Consider the following 10816-nt stretch of genomic DNA (forward strand, 5'->3'; position numbering starts at 1 on the left):
CGCTGGCGTTCCATGAGGTTCGGTGCTTTCCCGCAGGCTTTTCATCCTGTATATCAATGAAGTGCTTCCTATTGACGGCATGCATTGCTATACGGATGGCTGCACGGGGGATGCACGATATATCGACCATCATAGTCTCTCTCGGAGCGTGGTGCAAGAGAGACGATCAAAACTTGTGTCTGAAATGGAGAACTCTCTGGGGCGAGTCTCCAAATGGGGTGAATTGAACTTGGTTCAATTCAACCCGTTAAAGACACAAGTTTGCGCGTTCACTGATAAGAAGGACACCTTTATCATGGCGCCGCAATTCCAAGGAGTATTCCTGCAACTTTCCGAGAGTATTGGGATACTAGGGGTCGACATTTCGAGCGATGTCCAATTTCGGAGTCATTTGGAAGGCAAAGTCAAGTTGGCATCCAAAATGCTGGGAGTCCTTAACAGAGCGAAGCGGTATTTCACGCCTGGATAAAGACGTTTGCTTTATAAAACACAAGTCCAGCCTCGCGTGGAGTACTGCTCACATCTCTGGGCCGAGGCTACCAAATACCAGCTTCTTCCATTGGACTCCATACAGAAGAGGGCCGTTCGGATTGTCGATAATCCCATTCTCACAGATCGCTTGGAACCTCTGGGTCTGCAGACGCATTTCGTTTCCCTCTGTATTTTGCACCGCATGCTCCATGGGGAGTACTTTGAAATCGTCGTGACCTAACGGATAAGACGTCCGGTAAATTAGTGTTGAGCGATACACCGGTGATCGAATCTCAGGCGGGTACCAATTTTTCTAATGAAATACGTACTCAACAAAGGTTCACGATTGAATTCCACGGTGAAGGAATAGCATCGTGTAATAAAAATCAAACCCGCAAAATTATAATTTATGTAATTACTGGTGATAGGACCTCTTGATAGTCCCCGCGGGTGGGTACCACCACTCTGCCTATTTGTGCCGTGAAGCAGTAATGCGTTTCGGTTTGAAGGATGGGGCAGCCGTTGTAACTATACTTGAGACCTTAGAACTTATATCTCAAGGTGGGTGGCGCATTTACGTTGTGGATGTTTATGGGCTCCAGTAACCACTTAACACCAGGTGGGCTGTGAGCTCGTTCACCCATCTAAGCAACAAAAAATAAATACAAATTATTCGAGATGATACCATCATCTCGTTTTTACCATCGCATTGCCCGCCACCGGAGTAGAGTTCCTCCATACTATGTGGAGTCATTACGGTCATCTGCAGTGCGTTTCCAAAGGTATTTTTTGCCACGTACCATCCGGCTATAGAATGAGCTCCCCTCCACGGTGTTTCCCGAGCGCTATGACAGTCATGTCCTTCTTCAAACGAGGCTTGTGGAGAGTATTAAAGGATAGGCAACGGCTTGGCTCTGCCCCTGGTATTGCTGAAGTCCATGGGTGACGGTAACCACTCACTATCAGGTGGGCCGTATGCTCGTCTGCCTACAAGGGCAATAAAAAAAAAAAAAAAAATCGTAGGCAGCCCAACCCAGGAGGTCAGTGGTTCTGGACCCCAACCACTCTTGGTGGTGAGCGTTAAAGTCTCCAAGAACCACCACCTCCTATGCTCATCTGCCTACAAGGGCAATAAAAAATAATAATAATAATAGAACGTAAAATTTAGAAGTTTTTTTTTTTCAATTTCTGAAATATGTATTAAATAAGAAGAAAACACACAACTTAAAAGAAACACATTTCCCTATGACACTGTGGCATTATACAGGTTTACTAAGAAAACGACGCTACCCTTTCTCCGATGAATTATACCTTTATTGGTTAACACGAAGTAATAAATGTTTTTTACATTAATTTTTGTTTTTAAATTAAATTCATTTTTGCTAAATATTTTTGTTTTTAATCATCGTTCGAATTATTCAAGAATTATGCACAAAACAGATCACGCGGGCTTATCGTTATACAAATTTAAAAGAAAAGATCAAGGGCTTTCACCAATTTTTAAAACTCTTATCGTATCAGTCGACTCAACAGGAGGTTTTTCATTCGCGACATCCCAAGACGTACCAGTTTTAGCATTTTTGAATATTTCCACAGCACCTTTCCCTACATTGTCGGGAGTTTGTGTAATTTGATATTGATATTCCTTAGCAAGAGCTGCTTCGTCTTTACTATTCATTTTGGGATTATCTGAACCCAGTGTTGTATTTGTTACTCCCGGACATATTGTTAGTACTCTCACACCGTTCTTTTTGTAGTTGTATTCGTGTCCTAGAGATCGTGAGAATCCCGTGATGGCAAATTTCGTTCCTCTGTATGTAGGAAAGAAAGGATCAATATAATGCACTACTATTGACGCTATATTGATTATAGTACCGCCTTTTCCGCCTATTTTGTCTTCTCTCATATTTTCCATGAACTTGAGAGAAAATTCAATAGTAGCTACAAGCGTTTGTCAGCAGGAGTTTCCTTGGTTTATTTTCTTCACCTATTTCTGCATTGTTAACCAATACATCCACATACTTGTATTTCTTATAAATCATTTTCGAGACCCTCTCCAAGTCTTTAGTAATATCGCATTCAATGAACTCAGCTTTATTCTTTCCATATTTAGAATTTAACTCTTTCGCAGCTTGTATACCTTTTGGTACATTTATGTCAAGTATGATTATGACTTTTGCACCGTTTTTCAAAAAGTTATCAGCTATAGCATAACTGATACATTGTGCTGTTCCCGTAACAACTACAACCTTACCTTCGATTTCGTTTTAATTTTTTAAGTCACTCAGAGCACTTGCAATATTTATTACAAAGCAAAATACAAAAAATGTTTTTATCACACTATGTATCATGTTGCTTGGCGGTGATGTACCTCTTTTGAGTCGTGGTAACTAAATGATAAGAATTTTATTTAATTAACCCACCATCACAGTATCATAATTAGATTAAAATGTATGTTATTTATTTTACTGCTAACTGCGATAAGAGAAATAAATGATTGCCTTGTATTTGTTCTTTGAAATAAAACAATGTTAAAACAATGTAATTCAACATTTAGTTTTAATACAACAACAACAAGAACTCGAACAGCGGGGCCTGTCCCTCTTGTGGCTGCACGTAGATCACGGGGGTTATCCCCGAGTCTACGCGTGCCTGTACAGGTCCCACACCAGTGATGCAGGTTCAGCTCTGATAGAGCATGTGCAAGAGGGAACTAGCCGCGCGCTTGATCAGTACCCATCTGCGGAGGTGATGGTTCTTGGAGACTTTAACGCTCACCACCAAGAGTGGTTGGGGTCCAGAACCACTGACCTCCTGGGTCGGGCTGCCTACGATTTCGCCCTGACCTACGGCTTCTCACAGCTGGTGACACAGCCCACCCGTGCCCCAGATAATGAGGGGCACCAGCCTTCTCTGTTGGACCTTCTGCTGACCACCGATGCAGCCGGACACAGTGTGGTTGTCGACGCTCCGCTTGGATCGTCTGATCACTACCTTATCCGTGCTGCCATACCACTCTCTCGTCCTGGTCGTCGAACCACGACCGGGTATCAAAGAGTTTGGCGGTATATGTCAGCAGATTGGGATGGATTGCGTGAATTTTACGCATCCTACCCCTGGGGACCGTTCTGCTTTTCCTCTGCTGATCTCGACGTCTGTGCGGACCGTCTTAAAGACGTGGTGCTCCCGGGGATGGAATTGCTTATTCCCTCCTTTAAGGTGCCCGTGGGGGGTCGCGGCAGACCCTGGCTTAACAATGCCAGTAGGGATCCTACACACCTTAAGCGGTCCGCATACACGGCATGGGATGATGCCAGGAGACGTCAAGACCCTAACGTCTCAGACGAAAGGCGGTTATTACCGCCTTTCGTCTGAGACGAATTATATTTATATTTTTATTTATATTTATATTTAATGCCGCTTCCAGGTCCTACAAGAAGGTTATTATCAAGGCGAAGTCGTTGCACGTTGCTAGAATTGGCGAGCAACTAAAGAGCTATCCATCTGAGAGCCGTGCTTTTTGGTCGCTCGCTAAAGCTGGAGAAGGAAATTTTTGCAGGTCTAATCTCCCACCACTGCGCAAGTCCGATGACAGTCTGGCCCATAGTGCGAAAGAGAAGGCTGATCTTCTGGTCAAACTCTTCGCCTCGAACTCGACTGTCGACGACGGGGGTGCCACACCACCGAACACCCCCCAGTGTGATAGCTCCCTGTCGGAGATCTGCTTCACATAGTGTGCAGACAGGCGGGAGCTATGACTCCTGGACGTCCATAAGTCAAGTGGGTCAGACTGCATCCCCGCAGTGGTTCTGAAAACGTGCGCCCTTGAGCTGACACCTGCGCTAACGCGTTTGTATCGCCTCTTTTATTGCACTAACAGGGTTCCGTCTTCATGGAAGATCGCCCTATGGTACTATGGTATTAGGGATGGTGCATTGGAACTTATTACTTCCTATTTATCAGGACGGATACAAACAGTAGATGTGAAAGGTAATAGATCTTCAGGCACCTTGTTGAAAATGGGTGTACCTCAGGGTTCCATTTTGGGTCCTTTTTTATTTCTAATATATATAAACGATTTACCTAGTTTTATTGAGTCCCGACACGAGGTCGTATTATTCGCAGATGATACATCTTTATTATTTAAAATTAAACGACAATTACAAGTCTATGACGAAGTGAATGATGCGATTTCGTGTGTGGTTCATTGGTTCCGTATCAATAACCTATTATTGAATAGTAAGAAAACTAAATGTATTAAATTTACTTTAAAATGTATTAAACCATCTTTAAATGTGAGACAAGTGGATAGTGATGTAATTGTTTCTGAGGAATCATTGGAGCTTGTTGAGTCAACCGTATTTCTTGGTATAACAGTGGACTCCAAACTGCAGTGGGGACCTCATATTCATAAATTGGCGAGTAAGCTCAGCTCTGCAGCATACGCAGTAAAAAAAATTAGAATGTTAACAAACGCGGACACGGCTCGTTTAGTTTACTTTAGTTACTTCCACAGTGTCATGTCCTATGGCATTTTGCTATGGGGCAATGCGGCCGATGTAGAAATGATATTTATTCTGCAGAAAAGAGCTATACGTGCTATTTATAACATGCACTCAAGGGAATCCCTGAGGGAGAAATTTAAAGAAATTAAAGTTCTCACTATGCCATCCCAGTACATTTTTGAAAATTTGATGTATGTTCGTAAACATATTGAGGAGTTTCCTAAACAGTCGGACATACATAATAGAAATACTAGGAACAAACACAAGCTTGTTGTGCCGATGAGTAGGTTACATAAGATACGAAATTCATTCGGGTGTTTGTCTGTGCGCCTGTACAACAAAATCCCACATGATGCTCAGAACCTACATATACATAGGTTTAAGAAAACTATTAAAGAACATCTGTGCAATAAAGCTTACTATAAAGTCAATGATTATCTAGAAGATTGCACAAAGTGGGAATGAGTTGCTCGCTCCAGGCATTTCAATATTGTAGTAATTGTTACGTTATAATACTCAGTGTAAAAAATTCATATTTAAAAAAATCTAATATTAAAAAATAAATAAATAATAATTTTATATGTAAAAAAAAAAAAGACATGCCCGCTGAGTTTCTTGCCAATTCTTCTCAGGACGGAGGCTAGTTCTTGTGAATTGGCGGTAGTTCTTTTGACGTTCAACAAGTATGTACTTTCATTTATGTTGAATAATTTTTTTTTTATTTGATTTGATTTGATTTTCCCACGTCCACCCTATCCCCAAGAAGGGTGACCAGTCGGAACCATCGAGCTATAGGCCTATCGCGATAACTTCCTTGCTTTCTAAGGTGATGGAGCGAGTAATAAATATGAAACTCCTGAAGTATCTTGAGGATCGCCAGCTGATCAGTGACCGACAGTACGGTTTTTTTTATTTATTTTTTATTGCTTAGATGGATGGACGAGCTCACAGCCCACCTGGTGTTAAGTGGTTACCATCCAGGCTTTTCATCCTGTATATCAATGGCATGCTGTCATTAGACGGCATGCATTGCTATACGGATGACAGCATGGGGGATGCACGATCATTCCGATAGAGGCACCCGTCACGTGCGGACGTGCTCATCGTCCACTCGATCGCCCGGTCTTTGTTCGCCCGGCTTTTGTTAGCCCGGCCATTGTTCGCGCGGCCTGTGTTCGTGATACACCTGCCGACCAAGTGTGTTTCCTGGAAGCTTTTATTTGTTTTGTTTTAGTTATTTTTGTGTTCGTGGAACATTTGCCGACAAAGTGTTTTCCTGCAAGTATTTATTTGTTTTGCTTCTTTTTGTAATTTCTGTTTTGTTGTGCTTTTTCTTTGTCCTGTAGTAATCGTGCCGCATTGCCACCTGTGTTCAATAGAACCGCTCAGGTCCGAGAAGTTGGGGCCTCGCCGCAAGGCGAGTGTTTTCAAGACCCGGGGCCGCCCCACCTGGGTACTCAGCGATCATGGACGCTGTATTCGTGGAATTCCTCCGACTTCGTCACCCACAGCTCGCCTCAGAGTTTCTGGCTTTCAAGGCCAATCACACTGCGAGCTCTCTCGAAGACTCCGCCGTGCTCGCTGCTCCTGCGTCGCCTTCGTGCAAAGCGTCTACATCGAGCACCGCAGCCTCCGTCGTGCCTGCCGTTCCCGCGTCGCCTATACTGGCGAGTAAAACTACTGCGTCGTCCGCCGTGGCCACCGTTCCAGCAGCGGACTCTGACTCGGAGATGGAGGTCGACCTCGCCCCCGCCTCATCGACGGATGGATTCACCCTGGTACAAAAGGGTAAGAAGCGTGCCGCGGAGTCTCGAGCTCTCGCGGCCGCTAAAATTAGCAAAGCCGCGAACGCGTCGCGCCCCCGCCCTCAGACTCCCGTTGCGCCTCCAGCCCGTGCCACTCCGTCGCCGCGACCGGTGGCGCAATCTAAAACTCAGACCCCTCCCCCGGTTATCCTTCAAGAAAAGGCAGCTTGGGACCGAGTTTCCCTGGCCCTTAAGGCCAAAAATATTAATTTTGCCAGCGCCCGTAATCTCGCCAACGGGATTCAAATAAAAGTAACGACACCCGACGACCATAGGGCCCTCTCAAGTTACCTCCGAAAGGAGCGTATAAGTTTCCACACTTATACGCTCCAGGAGGAGCGCGAACTCCGCGTTGTCATACGTGGAATCCCGAAGGAGCTAGATGCCGATCTCGTCAAGGCAGATCTGATAGAACAAGGCCTACCAGTAAATTCCGTGCACCGCATGCACACCGGCCGCGGTAGGGAGCCATACAATATGGTTTTAGTCGCCCTCCAGCCTACCCCCGAGGGTAAGCAAATTTTTAACATTCGGACCGTCTGTAGGCTCTCCGGTATTGCCGTCGAAGTCCCCCATAAAAAAGGCACTCCTAGTCAGTGCCATAACTGCCAACTGTACGGGCACTCTTCCCGTAACTGTCACGCGCGCTCCCGATGTGTTAAGTGTTTGGGCGATCACGCCACGGCCCTCTGCGCTCGCCACCAAAAAACCGCGACGGAACCGCCTAGCTGTGTCCTGTGCCGAACACAAGGTCACCCCGCGAACTACCGTGGATGCCCCCGAGCTCCAAAAATAAATCGCCGCGTCGCCCGTCAAAACCGCCTCCGAGCTTCCGGCCCAGACATCAAAGCCACGGTACCCTCTGTGCCGAAGGCTAAGCCTGCTTTCGTGCCGGCGTCGGTGCCCAGCGTCTCGGCTTGGGCTAAACCGTTGCCGTACACGAACACGGCTACAACTCTCTCCCCCGCGACTCGTCCCACCCCCGCGATACGTCCCTCCCCCGCGACCTGCCCTCCGACCGCGTCCGAAAATCTCGCTCTAGCGATTGACTTTTTTCAGTCGATCAACTTTGAGCGTGTTAACGCTTTGGGTGACGCCATTCGCGCCGCCTCCACTGCACAACATTTCATCGCCGTTGTGCAAGAATACGCTGACGTATACGCGTCGTTAAATACGTACGTCCTCCCCTCACTCCGCCGGTAATCAATGGCGTACATTAGTAGAATAAAACCCTTATCCGTAACAATAGGATTTTTTAACGCTTACGGTCTCGCAAATCAACGTGATCAGGTTTGTGATTTTTTGCGTGACCATCAAATTGACATTTTCTTAGTGCAGGAGACCCTACTTAAGCCCGCGCGCCGTGACCCTAAAATCGCGAATTATAACATGGTCAGGAACGACAGGCTCTCTGCCCGTGGTGGTGGTACCGTTATTTACTATAGAAGAGCCCTGCATTGCGTCCCGCTCGATCCTCCCGCGCTCGCTAATATCGAAGCATCAGTGTGCCGAATCTCACTGACGGGACACGCGCCGATCGTTATCGCGTCCGTTTATCTTCCACCGGATAAGATCGTTCTAAGCAGTGATATTGAGGCGCTGCTCGGTATGGGGAGCTCTGTCATTCTGGCGGGCGACCTAAATTGTAAACACATCAGGTGGAACTCACACACCACAACCCCGAATGGCAGGCGGCTTGACGCGTTAGTCGATGATCTCGCCTTCGATATCGTCGCTTCGTTAACCCCGACTCACTACCCGCTAAATATCGCGCATCGCCCGGATATACTCGACATAGCGTTATTAAAAAACGTAACTCTGCGCTTACACTCGATCGAAGTAGTTTCAGAGTTAGATTCAGACCACCGTCCCGTCGTCATGAAGCTCGGTCGCGCTCCCGATTCCGTTCCCGTCACGAGGACTGTGGTGGATTGGCACACGCTGGGCATCAGCCTGGCTGAATCTGATCCACCATCGCTCCCGTTTAACCCGGACTCTACCCCGTCTCCTCAGGATACCGCTGAAGCCATAGACATCTTAACATCACACATCACCTCGACATTAGATAGGTCATCGAAACAAGTTGTAGCGGAGGACTTCCTTCACCGCTTCAAATTGTCCGACGATATTAGGGAACTCCTTAGAGCTAAGAACGCCTCGATACGCGCCTACGACAGGTATCCTACCGCGGAAAATCGTATTCGAATGCGTGCCCTACAACGCGACGTAAAGTCTCGCATCGCCGAAGTCCGAGATGCCAGATGGTCTGATTTCTTAGAAGGACTCGCGCCCTCCCAAAGGTCTTACTACCGCTTAGCTCGTACTCTCAAATCGGATACGGTAGTAACTATGCCCCCCCTCGTAGGCCCCTCAGGCCGACTCGCGGCCTTTGATGATGACGAAAAAGCAGAGCTGCTGGCCGATACATTGCAAACCCAGTGCACGCCCAGCACTCAATCCGTGGACCCTGTTCATGTAGAATTAGTAGACAGTGAGGTAGAACGCAGAGCCTCCTTGCCACCCTCGGATGCGTTACCACCCGTCACCCCGATGGAAGTTAAAGACTTGATCAAAGACCTACGTCCTCGCAAGGCTCCCGGTTCCGACGATATATCTAACCGCGTTATTAAACTTCTACCCGTCCAACTCATCGTGATGTTGGCATCTATTTTCAATGCCGCTATGGCGAACTGTATCTTTCCCGCGGTGTGGAAAGAAGCGGACGTTATCGGCATACATAAACCCGGTAAACCAAAAAATCATCCGACGAGCTACCGCCCGATTAGCCTCCTCATGTCTCTAGGCAAACTGTATGAGCGTCTGCTCTACAAGCGCCTCAGAGATTTCGTCTCATCCAAGGGCATTCTCATCGATGAACAATTCGGATTCCGTACAAATCATTCATGCGTTCAACAGGTGCACCGCCTCACGGAGCACATTCTTGTGGGGCTTAATCGACCAAAACCGTTATACACGGGAGCTCTCTTCTTCGACGTCGCAAAAGCGTTCGACAAAGTCTGGCACAATGGTTTGATTTTCAAACTATTCAACATGGGCGTGCCGGATAGTCTCGTGCTCATCATACGGGACTTCTTGTCGAACCGCTCTTTTCGATATCGAGTCGAGGGAACCCGCTCCTCCCCACGACCTCTCACAGCTGGAGTCCCGCAAGGCTCTGTCCTCTCACCCCTCCTATTTAGCTTATTCGTCAACGATATTCCCCGGTCGCCGCCGACCCATTTAGCTTTATTCGCCGACGACACGACTGTTTACTATTCTAGTAGAAATAAGTCCCTAATCGCGAAGAAGCTTCAGAGCGCAGCCCTAGCCCTAGGACAGTGGTTCCGAAAATGGCGCATAGACATCAACCCAGCGAAAAGTACTGCGGTGCTATTTCAGAGGGGAAGCTCCACACGGATTTCCTCCCGGATTAGGAGGAGGAATCTCACACCCCCGATTACTCTCTTTAGACAACCCATACCCTGGGCCAGGAAGGTCAAGTACCTGGGCGTTACCCTGGATGCATCGATGACATTCCGCCCGCATATAAAATCAGTCCGTGACCGTGCCGCGTTTATTCTCGGTAGACTCTACCCCATGATCTGTAAGCGGAGTAAAATGTCCCTTCGGAACAAGGTGACACTTTACAAAACTTGCATAAGGCCCGTCATGACTTACGCGAGTGTGGTGTTCGCTCACGCGGCCCGCACACACATAGACACCCTCCAATCCCTACAATCCCGCTTTTGCAGGTTAGCTGTCGGCGCTCCGTGGTTCGTGAGGAACGTTGACCTACACGACGACCTGGGCCTCGAATCAATTCGGAAATACATGAAGTCAGCGTCGGAACGATACTTCGATAAGGCTATGCGTCATGATAATCGCCTTATCGTTGCCGCCGCTGACTACTCTCCGAATCCTGATCATGCAGGAGCCAGTCACCGTCGACGCCCTAGACACGTCCTTACGGATCCATCAGATCCAATAACCTTTGCATTAGATGCCTTCAGCTCTAATACTAGGGGCAGGCTTAGG

The 10816-nt window shown here is 47.2% G+C and overlaps 1 protein-coding gene and 1 pseudogene across 3 annotated transcripts in view; one reads left to right on the forward strand and one right to left on the reverse strand.

Moving 5' to 3' along the window:
• Nucleotides 1-10816, forward strand: part of LOC114242785 (cell adhesion molecule Dscam2) — a 264526-nt gene that overhangs the window by 210171 nt on the left and 43539 nt on the right. The gene's annotated exons all lie outside the window — the stretch shown is intronic.
• On the reverse strand, nt 1904-2738 carry LOC114242789 (15-hydroxyprostaglandin dehydrogenase [NAD(+)]-like; annotated as a pseudogene).

This window comes from Bombyx mandarina, chromosome 05 (assembly GCF_030267445.1).
Source record: "Bombyx mandarina strain Sakado chromosome 05, ASM3026744v2".
In the NCBI taxonomy this organism is placed as follows: Eukaryota; Metazoa; Arthropoda; class Insecta; order Lepidoptera; family Bombycidae; genus Bombyx; species Bombyx mandarina.